The sequence below is a fragment of the Talpa occidentalis genome, unplaced genomic scaffold (assembly GCF_014898055.3).
Source record: "Talpa occidentalis isolate TD23 unplaced genomic scaffold, MPIMG_talOcc4v2.1, whole genome shotgun sequence".
In the NCBI taxonomy this organism is placed as follows: Eukaryota; Metazoa; Chordata; class Mammalia; order Eulipotyphla; family Talpidae; genus Talpa; species Talpa occidentalis.
Genome location: NW_026555331.1, coordinates 32,928,999 through 32,941,051, shown reverse-complemented (window position 1 = coordinate 32,941,051; position 12,053 = coordinate 32,928,999). Strand labels below are relative to the sequence as shown.

At 39.0% G+C, this 12,053-nt stretch overlaps 1 long non-coding RNA gene across 2 annotated transcripts in view; it reads left to right on the top strand.

The window, feature by feature from the left end:
* LOC129145289 (uncharacterized) overlaps nt 1-12,053 on the top strand; it is a 210,266-nt gene that overhangs the window by 168,019 nt on the left and 30,194 nt on the right. The window contains exon 4 of one of the 2 annotated variants that reach the window (XR_008550599.1): nt 2,421-2,503. The exons of the other annotated variant lie outside the window; for it this stretch is intronic. This is a non-coding gene — a long non-coding RNA (uncharacterized LOC129145289). Of the gene's footprint in view, nt 1-2,420; nt 2,504-12,053 lie in introns of those variants that run through there. 2 annotated transcript variants of the gene reach the window in all.

The following is a 12,053-nucleotide window of genomic DNA, read 5'->3' as shown; positions in this document are numbered from 1 at the left end:
GCTTATTTCACTGAGCATAATTCCTTCTAGTTCCATCCACTGAAAAGCTTCTGCACAACAAAAGAGACATTAATGAAAACAGAGAGACACCCCATTCATTGGAAAAAAAATCTTTGCACTCCAGTCAACTGATAAGGGACTGATCACAAAGACATACAAAGAACTCACACGACTCAACAAAAGCAAAATAAACAATCCAGTCAAGAAATGGGCAGAGGAACTTAAAAGACATTTCTCCAAAGAGGAAATGCAAATGGCCAACAGGCATATGAAAAAATGTTCAACATCCCTTATATTCAGGGAAATGCAAATCAAAACCACATTGAGATACCACCTTACACCACTGAGAATGGCACATATCAAAAAAAAAAAAAAACACAAAAAAAAATGTTAGCAAGGATGTGGTGAAAAAGGAACTCTCCTACACTGCTGATGGGAGTGCAAACTGGTCCAACCACTATGGAAAGCTTTCTGGTCAGTCTACTAAAAATGGAGATACCATATAACCCAGCAATTCCACTCCTAGGAATCTACCCAAAGGACACAAAAACATTGATTCAAAAGAGTACCTGTACCCCTATGTTTATTGCAGCACTATTTACAATAGGAAAAACCTGGAAACCACCCAAATGCCCAAAAATAGATGACTGGATCAAGAAGATGTGGGATATATACACAATGGAATATTATTCAGCAATCAAAAAAGATAAACTCATGCCAAGTTAGCATTTTTAAGATATTTTTAAGCATTTTAAGCATTTTTAAGATATTTATAGCATTTTTAAGAATAGAAGAGAGGAGAGAGAAGGAAATCAAGGAGAGGTAGAAGAAAAGCATGGGGTGGGGGTAGGAGAGGAGGACGGTCATAGAAACATTTGAAAGCCACTGGTTGAGTCTCTCTTTAAGTTTGCTGTTTAAAAATCCAGGAAGATGAGTTTTTTTCTCATCTATAGCTATGCCATAGCTAAACACTAAGCACTGTTCATTATTCACCATAAAGAAGAATTCTGTCTTGGATAGCACAGAAGAAATGTATCCCATTAGACACCCATTTATTTATAACAAAATAAAATTAAATTTAGAGTTATGCAAACAACAGAGATGGGGGGAGATAGAGAATGAAGAGATGAAGGCAGAGATTAGGATGGCATACCTACAAGCCAAGGAAGGCCAGAGATGCCAGCAAGCCAACAGATGCCAAGTCAGAGGCACAGAACAGACTCTTCACAGCCCTCAGAAGGAACCATGCCGAGACCTTCATCTTGGACTTCCAGCCCCCAGAACTGAGAGAATAAATGTCTATTTAAGGCACCACGTTTATGGTTCTTTGTTAAAGCAACCCTAGCAAACAAATATACGTGGCACTCAGACCCAGATAGCAACATGAGTCTGGACAACTCAGCAAGGCTGCAGCTCACTGCTTGTGGGATGGAATCTAGCACTTAAGGCTATCTGCTTCATGGGGAAACTGAAAATTAGGGTCATTTTCATTGAAACAACCCTCATTTCCTTTCTCCATTTATCATTTGCTGGAATAAAGAAGTCATAAAGTGGATGCAGTGCAATTATTAACATCATTATCAACAATTCACATACACAAATCTGAGTGAGAATTAGATTTTAATGTTTCCTTACACGGAGTGCCGGGTGCCAGCTACACCCAGCTAATTCATGGCGACAAAGCAGGTTAAGCCTATGCATGATTTATTTTTGCTCCTATAGAAAGTTGACACTTTATTCATTAAACTACTCCCTTTAACACATTACTAAATCATTGCTTTCCACTCTGATCTGGTCTAGTTTTCATTTCTGAGTTTCAGCTGGAATGGCTTTCATAATGAATTCTTTTTTTACCTGACAAGAGAAGTTAAAACCTCCCCCCACCTCTGAACATTTAAAAGGGAAATGCAGGCCCTTTTTTTGTCAGGCTGTTTATCATATCTCACAAATACTCAAATCCATTTCCTTTGGAAAAGGTTTGTCTTTCTATGACAGGCATATAAAAAGGTTTTATTACAGCACTCTATTCAACAGAGCTGCTCTGCCTGAAGATAAAAAAGAATTCATTTTCTGGATTTTCCTTGAATGTCAGCTCTACAGATTCCTGCTATTATTAGAATTCTTAACCTGAGAAGAATGGAGAGGAGGGAGAATGCAAGTTAATATACAATATCCAGTTCCATTATTGACTAACACGAATACCAAAACTCCCCCAAAAAAATATTAATTTAAATGAAAGTGGTAAGTCAGGATAGAAAAAAATCTCATGTAGTTACACTGCATGGCTCCCCAAATCTGTAAAATCACTTTAACATCATTTCTTAAATTTCGTCCAGCTGGGCAGTTATGGTAGAGAGCAGTGCTTCTCAGACTTCATATTATCTGCAGGTCTGGTTAAAATGTAAATTTGAATTCTGCAGGTCTAGTCCGGGGCCAGAAACTCTGCACTCCTATTGATCCCTGGTGATGTCAATGCTGCGTGTCAGGAACAACACATGAAATGATCAAGGTAGGGAGCTAAAAGGCCAAAGCAGTGTGCTTCCAGGGCAGAATGGAAGTGTTAGCTTCATTCTAATCCTGGAGATGGATCTGTCTGAATAATAATCTTCAAATTTCATAAGAGACTGGAATCCCAATACCATACTAACTTGCACCCACTCCTGGAATTCACTGTTGTCTGGCCATGCCGGATGACTAGAGAGTCCATGTCTGACTCTGACCCCAGCTAGTCCGCTGGGTGCACATCTCAGGCTTTTGGAGAAGGTTACAGATGGAAGCCAAAGGAGAGGTCTGCACAGGCTCCCAGCAACTAAATGGAAATCTAAATGGGACTGGAGATCATTCATGACACAGTTGCTGGCACAAGCAGGAGCACTTGGTTTCCCCTATCCATGTAAACTGAGGAGGTCTGAGGAAATTTTGATTTCACTTGCTTCTAGTCACTGGGGTCTGAAGCCAATGAAATAGATGACTCACCACAAGTGTATCTGTAAGGCCAGGAAAACAACTCAAGTGCAAACAGAAAGTCCTAGACACCTTCCATTTCATAAACCACAGAGAGAGCCAATCCCCAGGACATAAAAAGGAAATATTTCATAGGTATTAAAGAAATTAGGGGAAGGGAGCAGCAACCCAGTTGAATGTCTGTGGCATCAAATTGAGGAGTCCTATAAATTCAAGTGAGGTCCAGTAAGGGACCAGTAGAAATCAGTCCTCATCTTCCTTGCTAAGGCAAAGACACAATCAATTAACTTTCATCCCTAAACCTGGCCCAAATGCCCAAGGTGTGAGCGTCTTTGTCTTAAAACTCTGCCTTTAGACACTTGCATTTCATGGGTTGGTGCTGCTGGAGCAACCAGAGGCTTCGTTTCTCATTTCTTCCCTGAAAAAAAGATTGAGAATTATACTAGTAACAAGAACCCCTTCAGAGTCCTCCTTCCCTATCATACTCCAGCTGCTAACTTACCCCAAATCCCTGATCCTAATACCCTCCAAGTGCCCAGGACATGTTCCCCTTCCCTCTCTTTATCCAAACTTCCCATGCCAAGTTCTACCCCATCAGGCCCCTATTCTCTTCTATCCAAAATGGATTAGAACCTACTCCACTAGGCAACAGAGGCAACAAGTTATGTGACGTGATTTAAAGCACACCTCCTAGAATGTTCTCTGCTCCATATACTAAAAAGTTCCCCCCTATATCTCTAATAGTACCTGAAATACCATGACTGGATTTTTGCAGCTTGAGAGTCGATCTTTACTGTTTCCATGAGTTCTCTGTTGAATTACAATAGCACCTGTTCTAGAAAAACATGATATCATAACCAGGAATGGCAGGCTCATGTAGAGGGGACCAAAGAGAAGTAAGTTGTCACAGAAAGGTAGAGAGGGAGAAATAAGGAGCATAGGGATGATTTTCTTTTAAAAAAGCAAAGGTGATCTTTGGCTTTCAGAGAGGAAGAGGGAGGGAAGGGGTGAAAACAGGAAGATGGGGGGAACACAGTAGACTAGGGTGGAGGGCTGTGGGGGCTTTGGTGGAAGGAGAGCTATAGGAACTACACCTCAGGGGGGAAATCCTATAGTGTTAAAACACTAAGAAGGATGTAACAATGGTACTTCAACAACAATAGAAATAAGTTTAAAAATTAAAAAGCAGAGATATTCCTTGGGCAAACAAAGGGTGACAAAAAGTCCCTGAGTTACAAAAGAGGAAGAAAAGGTAGAGAGGATTTAGGAATAAATCTCACTCATTTCAAAGATCTGCTTAACTCCCATGCAGTGGTGAGTCATAAGTGGAATAATAAATGGATTAACTAGTGCTCATTTCAGTGTGTTATCTGGCTAATAGATTACTTCCTCCTCCCATCAGTTTCGCCTTCTCCTGATCTACCTATTGAAAGTTTCTCCCTAAAACCATCAAGCCTTAAAGGAAAAAAAAAAAATGGCATCAGTGTGGGAATTGGGTACTGCAGCAGGGTAGCAAGAGGCACTTTTATGGGCAAGCCAGGATCTTTCAACAGGCCTCTCAAATCACTGTATTATTGTGACAATTTATTTCATTATAAACTAGACTGGGTTGGCTGGTTTTCTTCTAGTTGTATCCTATCGAACCTCAGGATGCTCCCTACATTCATTCACCAAATATGTATTGCTAGGCCAGGTACTCCGGATCTCCTGAGATCCACAAAGGAAGTTGTATTCATAACTTCCAGGAGTTAATATGCTGATAAGTTGACTCTCAAAAAAATTGTGACCCTGATTTTGTAACATTTGCCCAATTCTATGGTGTAAATATTCTCCCTATAACCAATTTGAAGATACAGTTCAACAGCTGGCGCTCAATGCTACTGAACCAGTAACAGTCAGTTTTTCCAGTTGACAGTAGTTGATTTGTCACCTGTACGACCCCTGGACCTCAAAGCTGAGTGAGGACAAGTCAGCCATTAGGAAACAGGGGCAGGCACCAAATGCTCAGGAACCACAATATAAGAGACAAATTCTACCTGCAGAGATTCAAAGGAAAGAGAAAAGAAAAATTATGAACTTTAGCCACTGAAGAATAAAACTTAATGCTTTCAAAGCCCCACTGGGCCAGAAGCTCATTGTGAGCAGAAACTGCTTTCTTTGCTACTGTGTCTTTCTTGTAATGTCTTTCTGTGGACTTTTCTGTATATGACATAGATATATGCCATAGCTATTAAGCTGAGATTTTGAAGCAAAGGGAATTCATATAAGTAGCATGCCCCTTTCCCTGGTAGCTATACAGGTGGTTTTCAGAATTTACAAAAGGAAATCTTGCCACTAAGTGCACCCTGAAAACTCATTTTATTATTTTGACTTCAGTTTTAATTAACTGTGCATATGGTTGCTCACTCATTAGGGTCATATAGCCCGGCTGGGGATGGCTTTTCTGGCATCTGGGCTGAGTTAGCATGTGCCTCTGGGATTTGGGTCTGTGACAAAAGGTTGTGAAGGAGAAATTCAGGAAAGGTTACAAACTCAGGTGCCAAAAGCAACTGCATTAGCTCCTCCAAGGTGAGACCACAAGAACAAAAAGTCATGGAGGAATCTTCCAAGGTGACAAATAAAACTCCCTCTGCAGCAAAGGTGGACCAAGGACCAATCACGCCACTGGATGGGGGTGGGAGTGGATGGGAAGGGGTTAGAGAGTCTGCTGGTTTTAAGACTTGGCAATTTACAACATAGAATTCAATTACATGGCACTAAACCCAATAGCAGAAAATGCCCAGTGACCCAGAAAATACCGCTCTACAAAGATGCAGGTCGCTCTGACAACCACATTTGTTTGTGCTTCTGCTAAATCTCACTTTTTAATGCAAAGTTCAAAAACACTTTAGTGGAAAACAAATTTGTAACATTGTAGACCACATGGCTTGCTGCCTTCAAGAGAAGAATCTTCCTTTCTGGAAAGCGTATGTATGCTTCCACACACTTCTTCAGAATTTTATACTAAGATCAGGTCCACCAATGCCAAAACAATTAACCTGTCTGGTTATGTTAGTTGGGAAAAAGAACCCATCAACCCATGCTTGATGTTATGTGGAGAAACTGTTAATCATTCAATTTTCAACTAACTGCTACAACCCCGGGGGTGAAGACCCCACTCCAGAATACACATAAGAAATGGAAAATGGGAAAATGCTTAAATATAACTGAAACATAACTATTGATAATTAGCATCCTGAAACATCAATTATCAAAGGCTAACTACTATCCCGTTCTCTTTGATCCCATTAAGAAAACAAATTATTCTTTATCAGAAGCTACCAATCTCAGCCTTTCTACTTTCAGAAAAAAATCTCTGTGGGGATCTCCATAGTGGTAGGGAAACTATGGAGATCGCACGTAAGGGGAAAAATCCTATATTGTGAAATCCAAACAAGAATGTTTTTAAAATAAATAATCTATCTCAAATCAGATTTTCTACAATATAAATTAATCATCAGGTTGCTCCAGGGGCCTGTCAGATATCTTCTTAGTAATAGAAATATGGTGGTAATAAACATCTCATTTACTATATGAGCATAAAAAGTCACTAGTCTTCTAAAATTTTTTTTAAATATTTATTTATTTATTTATTTATACAAGCACTGGGTACAGTCAGAAGCGCTGGAGGGTGAGAGAATTCACCAGAGACAGAGGGGAGAGCAGAGCAGGCAGAATGACGAAGTACACTGCTGAGTGGAGCAGCGGGCGGCAGGAGAGGTCTGTGCGCCATGTGGGACCCTCGCCAGAGGGCCGGGGTTGAACCGGCACTGCGGAGGCTGCGGGCAGCTTCGCAACCCAGCGCTCAACCACTGCACCACCAGGGAGGCCCACTTCTAAAATTATTAACATACATTAATAAGCACTGTATTAATAGTATGTATTGAGTTATATTTGTCATTTTCATTATAACTACCTCAAAAAATATTTGAGGTGATTTAAATAATAGAAACATCACTTTTCCATCACTAAAATAAGGATAAAATGCCAAAAGCATGTAGGGAAAGGAGGAAGATTATTACACCAGAAACCCAGGATAAGGAGGGTTTTTGTAATTAAGTACTAAATTTTGCCTTGGAATTTTCTAGCAGCAAATAGGAAATTGGGTGAATCATATAATTTTCGCTCATTAAAATAAAAACTAAATCTGAGAGAAATCTATTGTATGAATCCTTGTGTAAAGAACATTAAACAATAATAGGCAACTTTGAAAGCAATTTAAAAGATGCAAATATGAACATTTCTCATCTTAAACCTTGAAGATATATTAAACCCTAATTCTAAGAAGGCATTTCTGCAGAGCAGTAAACAAATGTAGTTCAGGTATGTGATTTTCTGATGCTGTAATTTGATGTGGAGATGGATCCTGGAAAATCTAGAACATTAGATAATTATATTTGCTATTAGGTTACCTTCCTCAAATACAGACTGTCATAATTGTGCTTTTGATAGACAACTCAAGGTAGCTTTCTTGAGTGTATCTACAGTTCTGTTGATGCTAAAATCAAACCCATGTGCTTTTAGTAATAGAAGTACAGGTTCAAGAGGCCGTTTGCTTAAGAAAAAAATCAAAGAACAGCAACGTTGGCTCTCAGTCCAGGTACCAGTCCTGCCCACAGCCTTTGCAGACATGTTTGCTGAAGGTGTTACACCTCATGTCTGGCCAAAGCTCACTGGACTCAGGATACTCACTTGAGTTGAAAGCCAATTAGAAACTGACACAATGGCTTGGCTTGAATACATACATTTGTCCATTCTTATTCTCTACCTTGATCATTTAAGTGAAGAAATACCAAGATTGGAGCAGTTAATTGTGGAAACAGCAACTCAAAGATCATGATGTAGACAGAAGCCAAGATTCATGTTGCTCCATGTGTAAAACAAAGGTGAAAGTAAAAGAAAGCTAAGAGAAGCAAGAGAAATGAGGCAGAGAAGAACAAGAATAATGAGATAAAGATGGGAAAATGAAGCAAAGAGGAGCAAGGCACAGAGGGGGCTGAGGCACATCAATTTCGAAGCTCTAGAATTCAGATCTCTCTCCCAACTGCCTTTCCTGTCCAATTCTCCAGTCTCCTGGTTTCCCATGTTCGTGTATCATTAAAATAAATGGTGAATTATCTGAGGTAAAATTTTAAGTTGCTATCTCTGCACCCCAAAAAAGGATAAATTAAAATATATTGCTTTATCTATAGAAACTTTCAGCCCTGCAACAGATTGGTTGCAGGGGTTCATTGAGACAAAGTAAGTTGTCCTCAAGTAGCATCTTCTTAGTGAGCTGGACGTATTGAAGTCAGAAGCTCCATCCCATCATCCACAATAATGCCTGAGTTAACACATCCTATTATCTGTCTTTTCTTCTCAGTCTTTTCCACGTCCTGCCAACTGGACTCCCCCCGCATCTCTCAAATAAACTGTCTTTTAATCCTTGTCTTAGGGTCTGTCTGTGGGGTCAGGTGGTGGAGAGGGGAGCCCAAATGAAGTAGCATCTTTGCAGAAATCTTTTCCTTATTAAACAATCTGAAATGTCCCAGAGAATAGTTAAACCTCCCAACAAGCCTTATACATTGATTTTTTCCCCCTTCCTCCCCATAGATATGCTAAACTGCAGACAGGATGTCTGTCAAGGCCCCAAGCCTAAGAACTGGGAAGCCTCCAGTGGGGCTGTGAGGAAAAACACTAATGTAGCTCTGCAAGAGGCAGTTGCACTTTTTAATGGGCACTATCTTGGGAGACAGAGACAGCACTCGGTGGTGCTTTTCATCTTCACTCTCCAGTACAAAGTGGCTAGATCGCTTTTGCCAAGGTATCAGTTTTTCCCATGGTGAGGACTGCCAGGCAATTAGGTTCTTGCTCTCTCCAAATTTCAGCAGGAGCACAGAAGTTTTATTTTTAACTGTGCAGGAAGGTATTGCCATGGTAACATAACGAACTCCAAAAGCAATTTGATTGATTGATGATATTGTGGTGAGAGAAGATTGACGTGGAAGACAGTGAAAAAAAATCACACAGCTTTATCACCCTGGGCTGAGTTTATAGATCTTGGTTATAAGACACTAATAGCATGTGATATCTGCTTATCCTTATGCAAAAAGGAAGGAAGAAAGGAGGGAGGAGGGAGGAATATACTAGGGTATATTTTTCTACCCTTAGTCTCCTAAAGCAAAATGATAAAGGAAGTAGTGAATTGATCACCAGGGAAGTGAGCTGGTTGCATGAATTTAAGAAACGTGAAAAATGGAGCTGAAAGAACAGAACGAAATATTGCTAGGCAGGCTTGGCAAAACAGAGCAGACACCCCACCCACCAGGCATTCTACTCACCCTGCCCCAAGGACATGTCACTTTCAACCATCCTCTCCATTCAATTAATCTTCCTCTTTGTAGTGAGGATAATATATTTAGAATAACCCTCTAGGTATTTTCCCTTTTGGAAAGTCCAATTATAGCTCAAACACTGTTCTTGCTCCAAGGAAGGTAAGGGAGAATGCCAGCTGCAAAGAAGAAAAAGGATGTGATACAGCAGTACTTCCCCATTGGTTAGGAGCCCTCTTCCAGTAGTGCCGAGGGAATGTTCTAGAACAGCAGTTCTCAAAGTGGTCTGGGTCCCTCCCTGGGTCCTCAAGATTCTTTCATGATATCAAAATATTTTCATAATCCTACTAATACATTATCTGTCATGTTCGTTCTCACTCTTTCAGGAAGGTCCAAGTTTCCCAAAGGTTATGTAACTTGCAGCCACAACAGTATGGATGCCAAAGCATGTGTCTTCTCTGTGATGTTTGCTTAAATAGAAGCTGCCTTCTATGAAGTCTGTTATTAAAGGGATCTGATTTTTAAAAACGTAAAACTATCTTTCTTACTAATTTTTTTGTTTGGAAAATATAGTTATTCTTCACTCTCAAAAGTTAGATTACTATGTAATGAATTTGTTATTTTTATAAAGATTAACAAATATCTTAATTTTGTTTTAATTGCTAATGCATTAGATATCAGTAGATAAAACCCACTTAAGCAAAACTTTTGAGGGTTTCAATAATTTTCCAGAGTATAAAGGGTTCACTATGCTCTTTGCTAAAATTCTTTTCACAATCCAATATAAACCTTTTCTTCTAATTCTACTTTTAATTAGCAAAGCTAGGGAAATCACTACTTAGCCTAGGTTGAATAGTATCCCTCAAAATTTCATGTCCGCCCAGAATCTGTGAAAGTAAGCTTACTTGGAAATAGGATCTGTGTGGATCAAATCTAGTTAGGATGAGGTTACTCTGCATTAGGGTTTTTCACTGATGAAGTTGAGGCTATAGGTAAACAAGGGAATGGGGCTAGGATGATCCATGGGAATCACAAACTAGCACTGGAGACATCAGTATGTTTAGCTTAACATAGATACGGGTGGTTACTGGCAGAAATATTTATAAATATAGACATTTATAAATATGTATAAATTACAAGTTAGTATACACATATAGATTTCCATGCTCTGTCAAAGACTCTGAGAGGGACTAGAAGAAATGAATCTCCAGTCACAACAAACTATAAAAAAGAGAGAGGAGAATAGCAAAATGAAGCTAGACAGACAATTTTTAAACATCTTCTTTTACAGCTCTGACTCTTAAAGCTGTAGTTTTCACATGTTTCCCATATCTATCCCCCAAAAAAATTAAAAATAACTAAGATTAACAAAAATGTGAGGAAACTGAAAGTAGAATACAGGAAGTGAAAAATGGACCTCGCTGTATCACAGATCAATAACATAGCCACACAGAAAAGAATGGGGAGGAAAAGAACTAACTTAAGTAACTTTGGAAAACAGTATCTTGACTGAATACCATAGACTAAAGAGAAAAGTAATGCTACCAAAATATCATAATTTGGATATTAAACATATTTGTCACAAAGGCATGGGTCATTTATTCTGAACTACTTTATGTGTGTATACTAAAATGAATAAGAAATATACTGTAGATAAAGAAAAGTAGACTTCTCACTGTTGGGGGGAGTTACAAATAAAGAAAGGGCAACATGAAGCTTCTGTTGTGGGATTGGAATCAGAGGTAGCAGGATAAATTCACTAATTTTAATATCTGTACAGACAACTACAGAAATAGAAATGTGTGGGGAGGAATGGGCTAGAACACCTAGAAACAATGACACTCAGTAGCAGTGCACATACCTAGCACCAGATTTTTATTTCTAATCACCATTATCCAATAAAAGGAATAAGGGTTCCTTGGAAAGGTAATTCTGGGGCTGAATCAGGAGGAAAAAAAGTATGGGACTTGTCAAAAGAAAACAAGAGCTGGCCTGAAGGGTTTCCTAATAGCTAAAGATAGACCAATTTGAGCAACAAAATAAGTGATTGTTATATGCAATTTTAATCAGCGGAATGAAATCAATAGCCAAAAGTCCATATGATTTAACTAAGCAGCCAAATAAACAAATAAATGAGAAGTGAGGATACCTCTTCACTAAGAAGAATTCCAAGGAATAAACGTACAATAGAAAAGAGAAAGAGGAAAACTGCTTTTGAGTAAAACCCATAGTGCAGACTGTTGCAGATGTGATCCACTTATAAATGCTAAAATTACTGGGTGAAAATTTGAAGGAAAAGAGTATTTTTATCATCTTGGAAAATTGAGCCAGATGTTTATTAACTACAAAGGAAAAATGACTTTACAGTGAAAACCTCAACAGGCTCTACCTTAAACAAGTGGTCAAGGCTTGTAGAAATTAATGACATCACAAACCCCTTATATATAATGCACTAAGGACACAATATAATTTTTGTGGCACTCTTGACAGAAATGCACAGCCTCATTCTCATTGTGAGAAGTCATCTGGCAAACCAAATGGATAGACATGCTACAAAATAATTGGCAGGATTATCTCACATTGCATAGATATCAAGCATGTTTGAGTTAAGAAGTTCTCTAATTTCTGGAAGAACTTGCATAACAATTAGTGGTGACACTTCTAGGTGGGTAGGATTGGAAGATGTGAGATAGAAAGAAGATCCAGTCACTGAATACCCTGATATGACTTGAATTTTTA